Source organism: Lissotriton vulgaris, chromosome 4_1 (genome assembly GCF_964263255.1).
Source record: "Lissotriton vulgaris chromosome 4_1, aLisVul1.2, whole genome shotgun sequence".
Taxonomy (NCBI): Eukaryota; Metazoa; Chordata; class Amphibia; order Caudata; family Salamandridae; genus Lissotriton; species Lissotriton vulgaris.
Genome location: NC_141691.1, coordinates 911,103,227 through 911,119,683, shown reverse-complemented (window position 1 = coordinate 911,119,683; position 16,457 = coordinate 911,103,227).

Here is a 16,457-nt window from a genome sequence, read left to right as displayed (position 1 = left end):
ATAAGTATGTCTTACCCCAAAGAATACAAATGTAACCTTTCCCTCTCTCTCAATTTATTTTTCTCTCTCTCTCTCCCTCTTTCCTTCCATTCAACACTGTCGAATGTTGTTAGAAATGGGATTTCTGTTTGGCTAAGGCTTGCGCTAAAGCCAGGCAGAAATCACCACTCTAGTCAAGGCAAGGGAGTTACACGCCAAAGATAACCCCTGCTCACCCCCTTGGTAACTTGGCACAAGCAGTCAAGCTTATCCCAGAGGCCATGTGTAAAGCATTTGCTCACGCACACAGCAACAACATCCCAGGCACACTACAAAAGGAACTCCACACAAGGTTATATCAAAAATAGCCTTTGTATTCTCATAACACATTAGAATAGTAATCACACAATATACACTGTGCCAACTGGCACTGGGCAATATTTACATGGGATTATATGCACATGACAGGGCTACATGGACCACTGTCAGAACCATCACAAAGCGAACTTAGTAACAGTACAACAGATCATAAGCGTACCACCAGTAAACACTAGTTATCACTGTACTTAGCATCAGCCGGTAACAAAAACGACATAATGCACAGTATCACATCAGGCGCGAATTACATTCTGCGCCAACCTCACCAGCATAAACACATTATGCAATCCTCTCATAAGTCTAAACACATTAGACCCTAACCTCTTAAGCATAACTCACATTAGGGGCATAAATCACACAAAAAAGACATAATCTCACTAGCATAAACCATGATAATCAAAACAACCTCATAATCATAAAAGACCACATTTAGAGGTATCAAATGTAAATGTGTAAATGTATTTGAGCTTATATAGCGCACAGCTACCCGCAGTGGGTTTCCCGGCGCTTGCTTAGGGAACCCGTCCTGGTATTCCCTTGTGAGATAACCCCGGCAGGGTATCCACAAGGTGAAAGCCAGGCATCCCGCCGCGAAGGGTGCGTAAAACATACTACACACAATACATTTCCTAGCACCAAATCACAATAGGGCCTGGCACCCTATAAATATAACCATCCCCCTGGACAACTGGCCATCCAAAAAGGGGCTCAAATGCCCAGTATCCAGAAAGTCAGGGCGCGCTGCCAATGCAGCGAAAGTCAAGGGTGCGCCACTGCGCAAACCTAAACGTGGCAGTTGCCCACTACTTGCTGGGCAGCTGGGAAAGTGGGGGGCAAATTAGTGCATCTCACTCCTAACTTCATAAGACATGCCCCCAAAGAACTGTGCGCCTAAACGGTGCAGCTGGCACTAATTGCTGCGCAGCTGTAAATAATGGTGAAGGCCTGGCACCTCTGTGCCACTTTTGTCCCTCTCAGGGACTCTCTCAAGAACTGTGCCACACATTGCAGTTGCCCTCTGTCTGGTGGGGCAGCTATTAATCAAGAAATCAGAACTGTCACCCTGGTGCCGCCGGAGTCTCTCCGGAGTCCGCCGGTACCGCTGTAAATACTCAAGAGTCTCCGACACCTCTGTGCCCTTCAGGGACACATCACAATGGCAGTGGAGTGACCCGCTCTATGGCGGGACCGCTCAGAATCTGGCCTTAGATCGGCACCACCCCGCCCCATGGAACCCTCACTCACCAGTTCTGGGGGCAGGACTCCAATCTAGCCTATCTTTGCCTGGGCCCCCTCCTGTGACCCAGGACTCTACTCCACGGCCCGCGAGGCTTCAGACACCTTTTCTCTCTACTTGGCGATGCAGCTCAACTAGGGACTCCCTCAGCTAATGGGAGCCCCAGCAACTTCCGGCCGCTTTTTTCTTCACCCAGGCCCCCTCCTGGGACCCAGGACTTTGCCACAATACTGGGGGAGGCGGGGTAGGCTCCAGTCTTCCCTTCAGCCTACACTGCTTCCACTCCTACTGCCGGCCCTGCCCAGAAGCAGGCGAACCTTGCCTGTCTTCCGGGTCAGCGGCCATCATTTGTTTGGGCCGTGCTGGTGAAACACGGGGTAGGCACCCGCACTTACAAAGAAAGACAAAGATGAACCGGTCAAAGAGGGGTAGGCTGCCACAGAAAATCCAAAATCAATAGGCCTCGGTGGGCACCCGCAAGCTCACAAGAATGCGGGGTGGGCACCCGCCATCAAAAATAGTGATATAAGCGGGGTGGGCACCCGCGTTGCAGGCCTCACACTCGAATCCTGAATCTGGGGATTCCCTCTCTCTTTCTCAGCAGCGCAACACTGCACAGCCCCAGCTCCCCTCTTGGGGGAAATTAGAGGAAACAGAGCACATAGCCCCCCGGAAGGCACAAAGGTATCCAAGGGCCCTGGTACAAAGTCAAAGGAAGAGCAAAAGGTCCCATATGTCCCGGAGGCATCAGGGGGCAATGTAGAGCCCAGGGATCAGCACACAGGGCCCTCCAGCAGGGAGGCAGCACCCATGGTGGTCCATCCTGGGCGCCACCAGCAGCAAGCCCCCCTCTCAGGATCCAAAAAGCAGAACATCTCCATGGGGTCACAGCCCCTTCTTTTATACCACATTTCCCTTTGTTCTAAAAGGTGCAGGGTCTGGAGGAACCAGGTACAACTGGTTCAGTGGAGCTCCTGAGCACTTTGTTTTGCTCAGCCCTCTCTCCCTTTCACAGGACAGGGATATCAGACACACCACAGGAGGTGGAGCCAGCATTGTGGGGGGAAGGCACCGCCCTATTCAGATCCCAGGTGCAACTCCTCCCTCCCATCTACATGCAGATCTCCCTATTCACCACCGGGCAGACCCATCCTGGTTCCTGGAGCTACTCACATCATCCAGCACCTGTCAATCACAAGCCAGACATGCAATTCACATCAGGCAGGCAGACACACTGCACACAGAAATGCCAACTTCTAAAAGTGGCACTTCTCCACTAGTCACAATAAATCTGCACACACCATTGTGCAGCATTTATTCTCACACGTTTGCACACACTAAACTCGCCCCTGCACTCCTCTCATATCAGGAATTACCATGGATACATATATCCCCCCTGCATTCCTATGGGAGGGCAGGCCAGTCTCAACACACATACACAGAGAGTGCACGCACTTTACACTGGACCACAGTGCTAAAGTGCTTGGAGGCCTAAAATCACCAACACCAGGTTACTATAAATGGCTAGGAGAAGATTATGTGTTCAAATCCTGTTATTCAATGGTTGTGGTTTCTGAGGCAAAACTATAGTCAATGGTAATTTCTCTGATAAATATTGATATTATTTTTAATTTCTCCTTGTTTGAATATCTCTTCTTACAAGTATGTCTTACCCCAAGGAATACAAATCTTCTCTCTTCCTCAGTCTAGCTTTCTTTTTCTCTCTCACTCACTATTTCTTTCCATTCAACACTGTCAATGATTTCAACATAGGTAAACTCTAACCTAAGGCACTGCATACACTGGAATGTTTGATTTGAATGTTATATATAGGATTTTGTGCATTCTACTCATGAGTCACTATGAGCTTAGTGGTTAAGATCTCTGACTCTTATTCTGAAGATTATGGGGCAGATTTACAATAACTGGCACATCCCCTGGGATGCGCCAGTTATTGAGCGCCGCAGCTTCGCCACCCATGGTGCGCTGCATTCACAATGCTAAAACCACAGTTGATGGACAGAATGCAGAACAACGTCATACATTCACCCCAGTACAGAGATCTGGGCCTAAATCCATCGTTTTTTTGCACTCCACACCACCCCAGTTCAGACATGGCCAAATGCAAATCAGTCTGACCCTGTGCCTCATGGGAACAGTCCAGTCTGAACTGCCAAGCCATGCCTTTCCTGGACCGGAAACAAGATTCCGAGGACCAGTTTCTGGCATTCCAGCCGTCTTCAGCCTGGCTTGCTTGAATCCAGTGGTGTGGAGATTATGGGACTCACGTCTGAGCATACCCATCCCACTCGAGGTGACAAATGCAAAAACCACAGCTGTTGGACAGAATGCAGAACAATGATGCAGAGGTCTAGCCCGGGACCAGGGTTCAATTCCCCACCTCGGCGGTTCTTGGGCTCAAAAATTCCACGGACCTGATAATTCTCGCCTCGGTGCCTATGCCAGTCAAGGAGTCCCACTCTGCAACTCTGGGCAATAGCTTGCTTAATCTCCACAACGGCCCCCACAACGCTAAGGATGCCTGGCCTCCACCTAGGGGGTGCCCAGGAGTGGACGCCTCACAGGGAAAGCCAGGATGGGTTCCACAGCGGTATTCGTACAAGCGCCTTGAGACCCTTGCGGGTGAGTAGTGCGCTATAGAAGTATCAATTTACAGACATGGCCAAATGCAAATCAGTCTGACCCTGTGCCTCATGGGAACAGTCCAGCCCGAACTGCCAAGACATGCCTTCCCTGGACCGGAAACAAGCTTCCGAAGACCGATTTCTGGCATTCCAGCCGTCTTCAGCCCGGCTTGCTTGAATCCAGTGGTGTGGAGAGCATGGGACTCACGTCTGAGCATACCCATCCCACTCGGCGTGACAAATGCAAAAACCACAGTTGATGGACAGAATGCTGAACAATGTCATACATTCACCCCAGTATAGAGATCTGCTCTTAAATCCATCGTTTTTTTGCACTCCAAACCACCCCAGTTCAGACATGGCCATATGCAAATCAGTCTGACCCTGTGCCTCATGGGAACAGTCCAGCCCGAACTGCCAAGCCATGCCTTCCCTGGACCAGAAACAAGCTTCCGAGGACCGGTTTCTGGCATTCCAGCCGTCTTCAGCCCGGCTTGCTTGAATCCAGTGGTGTGGAGAGCATGGGACTCACGTCTGAGCATACCCACCCCTCTCGGGGTGACACATGCAAAAACCACAGCTGATAGACAGAATGCAGAAAAATGTCATACATTCACCCCAGTACAGAGATCTGCTCTTAAATCCATCATTTTTTTGCACTCCACACTACCCCAGTTCAGACATGGCAATATGTAAATCAGTCTGACCCTGTGCCTCATGGGAACAGTCCAGCCCGAACTGCCAAGCCACGCCTTCCTTGGACCGGAAACAAGCTTCCGAGGACCGGTTTCTGGCATTCCAGCTGTCTTCAGCCCGGCTTGCTTGAATCCAGTGGAGTGGAGAGCATGGGACTCAGGTCTGAGCATACCCATCCCACTCGGGGTGACAAATGCAAAAACCGCAGTTGATGGACAGAATGCAGAACAATCTCATACATTCACCCAAGTACTGAGATCTGGGCCTAAATCCATCTTTTTTTGCACTCCATACCACCCCAGTTCAGACATGGCCATATGCAAATCAGTCTGACCCTGTGCCTCATGGGAACAGTCCTGCCCGAACAAAACTATAGTCAATGTTAATTTCTCCGATAAATATTGGATAATATTTTCCATTTCTCCTTGTTTGAATATCTCTCTTTACAAGTATGTCTTACCCGAAGAAATACAAATCTTCTCTCTCCCTCTGTATAGCTTTCTTTTTCTCTCTCTCACTCTTTTCTTCCATTCAACACTTCAATGACTTCAACATAGTTGAACTCTAACCTACGGCGCTGCATACACTGGAATGTTTGATTTGAATGTCATATAAAAGATTTTGTGCAGACTTCTCATGTCTCAATGTGACCTAGCGATTAAGGTCCCCGACTCCCACCTTAAAGCTTACATGTTCAAATCCTGGTATTTCAATGGTCATGGGTTCTGAGGTAGAATGATATGTGATTTTACTTTCTTTGATGCATGTTGAAAAAAATCTCTTTTTTCCTTGTTTCAATGACAGTTTTTAAAAGTATTTCTTACCCCAAAGAATACAAATCTTCTGTTTTCCTGTCTCACTGTCTTTTTTTCTCTCTCTCTCTCTCTTTCCTTCCATTCAGCAATGTCAATGATGTCAACATAGGTGAACTCTGACCTACGGCACTGCATACACTGGAATGTTTGATTCGAATGTCATATACAAGTTTTTGTGCACTCTACTCATGAGTCACTATGAGCTTAGTGGTTGAGATCTCTGACTCTTATTCTAAGGATTATGTGTTCAAATCCTGGTATTCAATGGTTGTGGTTTCTGAGACAAAACTATAGTCAATGTTAATTTCTCTGATACACATTGGATAATATTTTTCATTTCTCGTTGTTTGAATATCTCTCCTTACAAGTATGTCTTACCCCAAGGAATACCAATCTTCTCTCTCCCTGTGTCTCGCTTTCTGTTTCTCTCTCTCCCTATTTGCTTCCATTCAATATTGTCAATGATGTCTACATAGGTGAACTCTAACCTACGGCACTGAATACACTGGAGTGTTTGATTTGAATTTCAAATATACGTTTTCGTGCACACTATCCATGAGTGACTGTGGCCAAGTGGTAAAGGTCTCTGATACTTCCTCCAAATGTATGTGTTAAAATCCTGGTGTTTCAGTGGTTTTGGTACTTTCTTTCTTTTTTCCTTGTTTCAATATCACTCTTTATAAGTGTGTCTTACCCCAAAGAGTACAAATCTTGTGTTACCCCCTCTCTCGCTTTCTTATCCTCTCTTTAGGAAAGTAGAATCTGCTTCTCATGGTTAACCCCACTTTTTGCTTGGTGTGATGCTGTTCTTGACTAATCTGACTGTGATCCTGCTGTCAGCACCCCAGTCTATCTGCTTTCTCCCTAAACTGTTGTGTTTAGTACCTAGGTACATCCTAGAGTAGATTCTAGGGTATCTTTGTCAGTCCTTAGGATGTGGTACCCATGAACCCTGGGTATAGGCTCCCAAGAGGTCTCCTATGGGCTGGAGCATGCATTATGCCACCCATGAGAGACCATTCAAAATGGAACTGCAGGCCTTCCATTGCAGCCTGTGTAAGTTGGTGCATGCACCACTTACTAAATATATGGGGACAGATTTACAAGCCTCTTGCGCCACTTTTCCATCACTTTTGACATGGCAAAAATGACGCAAAAAGTGGCGCAAGGGGCTGGTAAATCTGCCCCATAGTTTTATTATATCTAAGGTCACTGCAACTAAAATGTATAAGTCACCCCTCTAGCAGCTCTTTATAATCCTGAGAGCAGAGTCCTTGGTTGTAAGTGAGAGGGTGTCCCTGCATGAGCAGGACAACCCTGCAGGCTACTTTGTCCATTCTCCTGGGTTGTCAGTGATTCACCCATATACTATATAGAGGGTCATCGCTTGACTGCGACGAATGTTGGGTATCAAATATGTTGGAATCATACCCCCACACCATAAACAGTTTGGGGGCTAGGATTCCAAGCACTGGGAGAGCACTGCTTTGGGCTCTCAGTGTTTCTGGTACCAGCCTTCTAGTCACAGACAGCACAAAATGGTTGCTGCCAACCAGGGACACATTTCTGCCCTCCTGCTGCTGAGCAAGACAGAGCAGGGGAAGGCAATACAATAGGCATCCTGTCACAGGGAGGTGTGACCACCTCCCAGACAGGATTTAGAGTATTAGGGCTGGGTGGGTGTGCTTGCCAGCACCTGAAGGTCTGCATGAGGGACACATTTGGTGTCACTGTGCATAGTCCAGTTCAAACCAGTCCTGGGAGCCACTGGATCGCAGGACTGGACGAAGGACATGGGAGTAACCTCCCTCTGACAAGATTCTCCCCTGGGAGTGTCCCCTGAATCTTACCAACCCTTTCCCTAGGGTACTTAAGGGCTTATCTGGGTGTAGGTCCCTAGCTGAATTTTGGACAAGATACAGAACTGAAACCACTGCACTTCTACTGTCTGGGAACTTTGGACTTTGCTGGACTTAGTTTGGGCCTGACCTCATCTCCCTTTCAGTCTGCTGCATCGTCTGTGCCTGTGCACCATACAGGATCCGTGCAGGACCTGTAGAACGTCCAAGACACTTAAAGATAATCTCCCTTGAAGTGAAGGAGTCCCATCCTTGCATTCAGAGGCACCTCATAACTGCTGACAGGTCTGCTGCTCCCAAGCTCCTCTGGACTTCAAAGGGTTCAACAACACATGTTGTGGCTATCTACATCTCTCAAGGCCCAAGCTGTGCGCTCACTGAGTGTGAGATCAGAATCCCTTGTGTGGATACCCGAACCCCTGTGCACTGCCTACTTTTGCAAGTACATTTTCTTGCTGGCAACTATGTGACAAGTGCATTGCTCTTCAAGTAGCCTCAAACGCTGGCAACTTCTTTCACCAAGATCCTCAGCCACACCTCCTCATGGGCACCATGGCCTGCTCCTGTTGCTGAGCTGCTTGAGGTCCTCTCATCACTCCTGTGCCTCCTGCCTGTGGGTCCATTTGAGGGTCCCCTTTGTTTTCTTTGGGCTACCCTGAGTGCTCGGGCCTACCCTGATTCCCCTGCTTCTGGTGAGCCTCCTGGACTGTGCTGGTGCTAACTATCCACCTTCTTGACTTCCTGTGTTGGTTTAATTTGCCAAGGTTTGCTGATGCTCCCACCAGACACTGACCCCTCAGCACTGGATATCCTTCATGAACAGCTCATATCCGGGTACTGGTCATCCTCAGCATCGCCTGCTCCTCGCAGTTGCAGAGTCAAGGTCTAATAATCCCTCCTGAAGCACCCGGCAATCTTAGGGCATTTGTCTTCCAAGTCTCCTGGTCAATCCCGAGTGACATAGACTCTGTTCCCTCTGCTTTCAGGTACTCCCCTTCAAGAATCCACATTTGGATTCCTCCGGATACTTTCTCCTCTTTCAACAGCGGAACTTTCCTGAAGTCCTCCATTGGGTTCGACAGTGGTGTCCGATGCCACACCACACCTATGCACCTGGCTTCCCTGGGATAGGTAATTTGGGTACCACAGTATCCACGGATGTGGTGGCTCTCCAACTTTCTGTCTTCCATGGGGTTTACTCAGGGTCCACAGGGAAGTGTCCCTAATCTTTAGAATTCCAACCACAACTTGCACATAGACTTGTACAGAGCAGGCAGTTGTGTTCTCCCACTGCACACGATGTCTGTGGGGTACCTATCTACTCACGTTGGGTGGTTCTGTGTGTCCCCAGCTATTCTACGTCCTCACAACATTTTTCTGACTCGAGTCGTGGTTCTTATAACACTTTCTTAGTATATGGTATGGTCCCCCCGTGGCCCACTGTGTATTAGTGCTATTTACTGTGATTTATTTGCCAAAGTATTGTGTGCTTTATGTTTATCTCTGTCTAGGAGATACTGTAACGTACTAGAGAGTGTTATATACTAAATACGTGTTTTTATACATTTCTTGTGTGGTTCCATGTCATTTAATCATTACTATAAGATTACATTCTGGTAAAACAAGCTGGTTTACACTCCTTCAAGACTAAGCCTGAAGGCTGCTCTCCATAGCTACCACTAGGATAGCTTTCTAAGGTTGTCTGAGATCTCTTAAACCAACGTAAGGGTTGTCTGGACTGGTGCGAGGTGCCTACTTACATTACTGGACATCATATACTAGGCCAGCCTCTCACAGGTACAATATGCAAAGAATTGCCACCATTATGTCAGGATGAGCACTATACCACTTGTGAGAATAGTCAAGCCATTGCACCAAAATATGCCAAGAATTTCCATTATGCAAGAGGTATACATATAAGCAGATGACACCATCAAGCCACAGTTATCTGCAACATATCAAGGATCAGCACCATTATTCTAAGGCTAGCATTTTACAGGCATATGCATATCACATGGTTACAGACACATGCATGCACACACACACACAAGCACACACACATGCATATTTCAGCCATTTTTATTAAACATACCCATTGATGTACCTGCTCTATCCTTTCAGATTTAATGACTTCTGCTTTACTCCCATGCCTTTTATTACACTTACAGTGCACTTACAGTACATTACAGCTACTCACAATGCACCTTGGACCACATGGTGATTTGTAATGCTACAGGCTCTACAATGGCCAACCTAATATATATATGATGCTCAGCCTGTCATTGGCTTCAGAGCACAGATGAATGCTGATCTGCTAGAGAACTGAGGCCTGTAAATTCAAGCCCACTGTCTCTGTAAGAAAGCTCATCATTCTAAACAGCAAAATCTGTAAATGTGTGATGGCCACCATGTTGTGTGCTCGCGGGCATTTTTCATGTTCACTCTGTTCTCGAGGATATGAGCGATAGCCATCACGCTCATGTTTCCATTCAAACTTGTTTTGCCTCATGGGGAGAATGGGAGGAAGTAATGTTATTGTTAGAATATATCAAGGTCTGCTGTGTTGTGGATAACGTTGTTTGACCATTCTGTAACTGACTTCGGATACTTCAAAACCTACCTTAATAAACAGTGTTGTCTTTAATCCATTCCTGATTTGTGTTCATTCAGGATTTCTTTTCCTACACTGGCGACGAGCGGGAACTAAGTATTTTCCTTGGATTATTGGATTATTTGGGTTATTTTTTTTTGCCATTTTTGTCTCCATTTATGATTCTGCTTCAACGCGCTGAATATCTCTCTGTTATTCCATGGATTTCAAGCACCGTTTCTGCTGTAGCTTCCTGTTTTTCAGCTTCAATTCCGACATGGGCTTTGATCTTGGCGTATTTTTTAATGTTTATGCCAAATATGTGGTGAGTTCCTCGAGACGCTCTTTCCTTCACAGGACAGCTACCCTCGTCATTTCTAACGTCATGTGTGACACATGAAACAAATGGGTTTGCTTATTTTGAACCGCACATCACAAGGTTAAGCCAATTGTAATACCAACATAAGTAGATAACAAAAAGCAACTATGTCTGGGGTGCTCCTAAGGTATATGACACCTACCCACCAAAGTGTCATTTAGTCCTAGGATTCAAATGAACCCAGGTCAAACATATGTATGTACAACACCCGAACATTATTTCAAATTGGAGTAGTATCAGTATTTTTCTAAGAAAGTCAATGTAATCTCAGCGTCCTGTATGTTCTAAATCCAAAAAAGTCTCAAAGGAAACAGGAAGAAGAAGCACTAGTCGGCTCCACGCTGGGTTTCGAAAAGAACTTAAGAGTGTAATCCTTGGATTTATCAAGATTCGAGAGGCTTACACGTCATATAGGATGGATTTGAATCCTAAAACTGAATGGTGACTTTGGAAGAAGACAAGCTTTTATCTATTGGGGCCACAAATATCATATTGAACTCCAAATCCTAACATCAAGCGTCATTTTTTCGCTACTATTTTTGGGGGACTCTATTCCATCCATCTAAGAAGAGTGCGTATTTAAGAGAACACTGACATAACTACAAAAGCTTGGAATATCGAACAAATAGCCTTGAAAAAGCCCTGCGGGTGAAACGCGCGTCGGCTGCTGTCTTTCCTTATGTTAACTGTGGATATTAAATATCTCAACCTAAGAAGATTTGTTCGGACTTTCCTTTGAGACTTTTTTGGATTTAGAACATACAGGAAGCTGAGATTACATTGACTTTCGTAGAAAAATACTGATACTACTCCAATTTGAAATAATGATATGGTGTGCTCGGGTGTTGTATATACATTTCTAACATCATCATGCACGTTGTAATTGCGTATGCGTGCAACCATTTTGTTTACAGTTTCCATAGAAACTTACATGGAAACTTACTAGAATTAGCAAGGATTCAGATTCGACATTGCCAAAGTTTAACAGCTGTGTTTGTCGGCGTTGTAGCAAAACTGCCATTCTGGCTGCAACGCTCCTCAATTAAAAAACGGCTGCAACACTCCTCAAATAAAAAAAGAAAAAACGGTGATTCACATTCGTCATTGCGCAAGGATTGTGTTGTATTCTCTGCACTTATGTTTTGCTGTATCCCTTTAAGTCTGACATTCCCATTTCCTGATGTCATTTTCTACTGTGTTCTGTCTAGTCAGTTAGCTCCCTGCTTTCTGATGGGAACACCAGTTATTCTCTGTAGTGCATAATAAATGCCTTATATTCTTTTATTAGCCTTATTACTTCATTTATTACACATGGCGACGATGAGCAGAGAGAGCTAAACAACTACAGAGGGAGAGGAACTCTACTGGTGAGAAAAGAACCACGCGAATAATTATTTAAGTGGACTGTGCATCTAAAGAAAATTGTATGTGAAGAAGAAATCTTATACTGGGAGAAATTCACAAGTGAAGAAAATCACCAGGAAAAAATTGTGAAATCTATTATCAAGAAACAAATTTGAAGAGGAACAGTTAAAGGTATCCCAAGAAAAGTACAACTGCTGAAACTCCAACACACCAGCGTGTAAACAAAAGAACTACAGCTTGGTGTGTAAACCCAGGAACCACAGCTCAGAGTGTAAACCAACAAGACTAAAGAAAAGAAAAGGAAATCGATACCCTACTCAAACATGCAGTGAGTTTGAGAGACTTTCCGTTTTAGAGCTACTGGGTGAATGCTTATTTAGTAATTATACCAACGTTTTAAAATTACCAATCGATTATGTTGTTGAAAATCGATTTTGGACTTCCGTTGTGTTAATGTGCTTTTGGCTTAAAGAATAGAACATTTCAACCAACTTGCTGCATCTTTCAAATTGCCACGCATTTTTCGAAACCCTGCGCGTGCTGTATAAAAAAAAAGGAGACTTACTTCAGAATTTCCTTCGAGGTCCGAACGGAGCCAACTTCTCTTCGTCACATTCGAAGGTAGAGTGTACAGGGCAAGGCAAGCGAACTACGCACCAGCGTCAGGCAGCGTCAGGCGGAGATGAGGCAATGACGCTACGTGGACGCCATTTTTAGTTTAACTCAGGTTACTAGGCAACCCCAGTAACGCGCTCCGGAACAACAAAACAACAACGCGCTGTGAAAGAAATGTTATGTGACATTTTTAGTTTAACTCCAGTTACTAGGCAACCCCAGTAACGCGCTCCGGAACAATAAAACAACAACGCGCTGTGAAAGAAATGTAACGTGTTGGCTCAATGACACGTCGGAAGTGAAATCTGTGGAGAAGCAGTTATTGGCACAAGCGAGTTTCCTATAAAATAAAGACTGACACGGTAAGCTGCTTCTAACTAACACACTAAGCAGTATTTAGCGCAATTGAATAGGAACTTACAAGGGAAAAGCGAGCTCAATAGTAAGAAATACCTGGTGCAAATTGACAGCGAACTTTTACCTTATTTATTTAATCTATGATGCAGAAAAGAAGTACACTGTTTACTTAAAGTGAAAGATTAGAACATTGTGAAGAGTATTCCAGTAAATTAGCATTCAGTTAAAGGAGTGTCCACATATAAGATTACAGTGCATACAAAGAGTGACGCCTACGCTATATTATAGTTTTTTTATTATTATTAAGATGGAAAATCTTAATGTTATAGTACCTCCCATGTTCTTACAAACAACTGGAGATCCACCCATTGAGTGGGATGAATGGATAGACATCTTCGAAAATTATATAGAAGCACTTGATGGGAAGGATTTTAGCGCAACTAGGAAAAAAGCCCTTTTGTTAAGTGCTTTAGGTAAAGAAGGTCAACGTTCCTTTAAATATCTTCCAGTGGGACTAAATCAAGATGGAAGGGCAATAACCAACGTATACACAGAAGCAAAGGCTTGCATGAAGAAGCAGTATGCAAAGGAAGTAAATATTGTTATGGCGAGACATACATTTTACACTCAACCCCAAAGGAATGAGGAATCAGTAGACCATTCGTGGCTAGATTACGTGAGCTGTCCATTAAATGTAATTTCGGAGAGATAAGAGACGAAATGATACGAGATCAGTTGATAGTACAATGTCGTAATAAAAAGATGCAGGAAAAACTGTGGGCTGCAAAAAATCCTACCTTGCAAATGGCCATCGATATAGCGAAAGTAGTTGAGGAGTCGAATGCATGTATGAGAGAGATGGAAAGGAAAGATAATGCAAAGGAAAATGTACAAGGGAATGGAGTTTCTTGTGTTGAACAAGATGAAGTTGCTGCTGTGAACAAGAAAGGTGTAGATTTGAGTGAGAGAGGTCCGAGGAGATTCAACAATGGGTTTTCAGGGAGTGACAGGAACAGATTTCAAGGGAGGATGTGCAGTAGGTGCGGGAGGACTTTTCATAACTCAGATTTCAAGAGATGCTTTGCTATTGATAAAGTCTGTAGAAAGTGTGGGAGGAAGGGACATTTCTCCAAGATGTGTAGGGGAGCAAATGCCGATAAAGTGGCTGTTGTGGAAAACAGGGAAATAGTGAGAGACATTGTTGGTGTTGAGGGTGCCAACAAAATATTGTGTTTAGGTGAGGATGGTGTGAGCGAAGGTGAGCCCGGTAGAAGATACAGGCCCAAAGCTCAATTTCTTATTGATGAAACAGAAATCCAGTTGATGGTCGATCCGGGGTCATTGTGGACTATTATTCCCAAGGATATGTACTTGGAATATTGGAAGGATGTGCAATTATTGCCTAGCGATATTAGTCCTTGTGGTTATCAAGGTGAGAGTATAGATGTAATTGGGTTTATGGTGTGTGTTATATCATTTAAGGACCGTTCTGCAAAAGGAAAGGTGTATGTAGCCAGATCAGGTCCTGCGATTTTGGGATGGGGGCAACAGTATGACCTCGGTATAATCATTAATCCCAGGGCAGCACAACAGGTGATGGTTGTAGATAGCATAACCACGGATTCAATTGTTGAAGGGATGAATGGTTTGTTTGATGAGCACATTGGAGAGTTGAGAGGTTATGTACATAAGATTGTACTGCGTGATGATGCTGTGCCTATGCAACACAGGGTGAGGAAGGTTCCATTTATTGCACGTGAGGAAGTGAAGAAGATGTTGAAAGAGATGCTGGACCAAGGAGTGATAGAACAGATCGAAACGTCACCCTGGATTTCTCCCGTAGTTATTACAACCAAATCTGACGGAAAATTTCGTTTTTGTGTGGACCTTCGCACACTGAACCAGAACATTGTAGTAGATAACTTCCAGTTACCAAACATTAACGAGTTAGTTTTGTCACTAAAAGGGGGAAAGTACTTCTCTAAGCTGGATCTCCGCAGCGCTTATCACCAAATAAAGTTACATCAAGACTCCAAGGCATTGACAGCTTTTATAACAACCGAGGGAATATATCAATTCACACGTATGCCTTTCGGACTTGCCTCTGCAGCTGGAGTGTTTCAAAGAATGATGGGGGCTGTACTGAAGGGGGTGAACAACGTTGTGTATTTCCAGGACGATGTTCTGATATTTGGAGAGACTGTTGAAGAACACAATGTAATATTAAAAACTGTTTTGGAGAGGATGGAACAAGCTGGATTAACTCTTAAAAAAGAGAAATGTAAATTTGCAGTGGAGGAAGTTGAATACCTTGGATATACTATATCTGTTGACGGGGTGAAACCCAAGAGGGATTTATTAGACTCTATCAGGAATGCACCAGCTCCAGGCGACAAAGATCAGTTGAGGTCGTTCCTCGGCCTCATCGAGTACTATGCTAAGTTTGTAAGAGACTTTGCAGAGAAGACTGAAAAGATTAAGGTGTTGTTGCGGAAAGGATGCAAGTTTGTGTGGGGTGTGGAGCAAGAAGAGTGTTTTAAAAAGATCAAAGTTGAAATTTGTGATGCAGGTATCTTAACACCATTCATTACCAACCGTAAGTCAGTCTTGACCGTGGATGCGAGTGCTGTGGGTGTTGGTGCGGTATTGGCTCAAGTACATGAGTCTGGGCTCAAGACTGTAGCTTTTGCTTCAAGGACGCTCACAACGGCTGAAAGGAATTACTCTATAATCGAGCGGGAAGCTTTAGCCGCAGCGTGGGGTTGTGAGTATTACAGGATGTACTTGTGGGGGTTCAAGTTTACGCTGTTGACAGACCACAAACCCTTAGTTAAAATCCTTTCACCTGGTGGAGCCGGCAAGGGTTCTGCGAGGTTAGCTAGACTCGCTGCTAGGATTCAAGAGTATCTGTACACTGTTGAGTACATCCCAGGTTGGAGGAACTGCCAAGCTGATGGTGTCTCTAGACTTACACTACCTTGGGAGATGGTAGACAAGTTGGGAGTTGAATCACTCAATTCAGAAGGGTCTGTGGCTGCTGTGGATGAGGTTGTGGATATGTGTGCTGGAGCAATTAGCAGAAGTCTGTGGAATACCTCCATGGCTAAGGACGTGGTGTTGAGAGAAGTAAAGGACTTGATCGTGAAGGGTCCAAGGAGAGAGAGTTGCTTATCCCCCGCACTTCGCCCATATTTGAAGGTTCTTGAACAACTGTCTGTCCTGGACAAAGATGGTTTCTTGATTTTAATGGAAGATAAATTTATTCCCCCACAGGAAGTGAGGTTTACTCTATTTAAGTTAGCCCACGAGGGTCATCTAGGACAGTCCCTCACCAAGAGGAGAGTTAGAGAGAATTTTTCGTGGCCCGGAATGGACTTAGAAATCTCTCAGTGGGTGGAAAAATGTACAGACTGCTTGGAGAGCGAGAAGAGGCTTAAAGTCGGTAGTCATGCTGGTTGTGGCTCAATAGTTGACCCAGGGTGTCCATGGCACACCATATGTCTTGATTTCATTGGTCCATTTTACCAATTGAGTCAAGATAT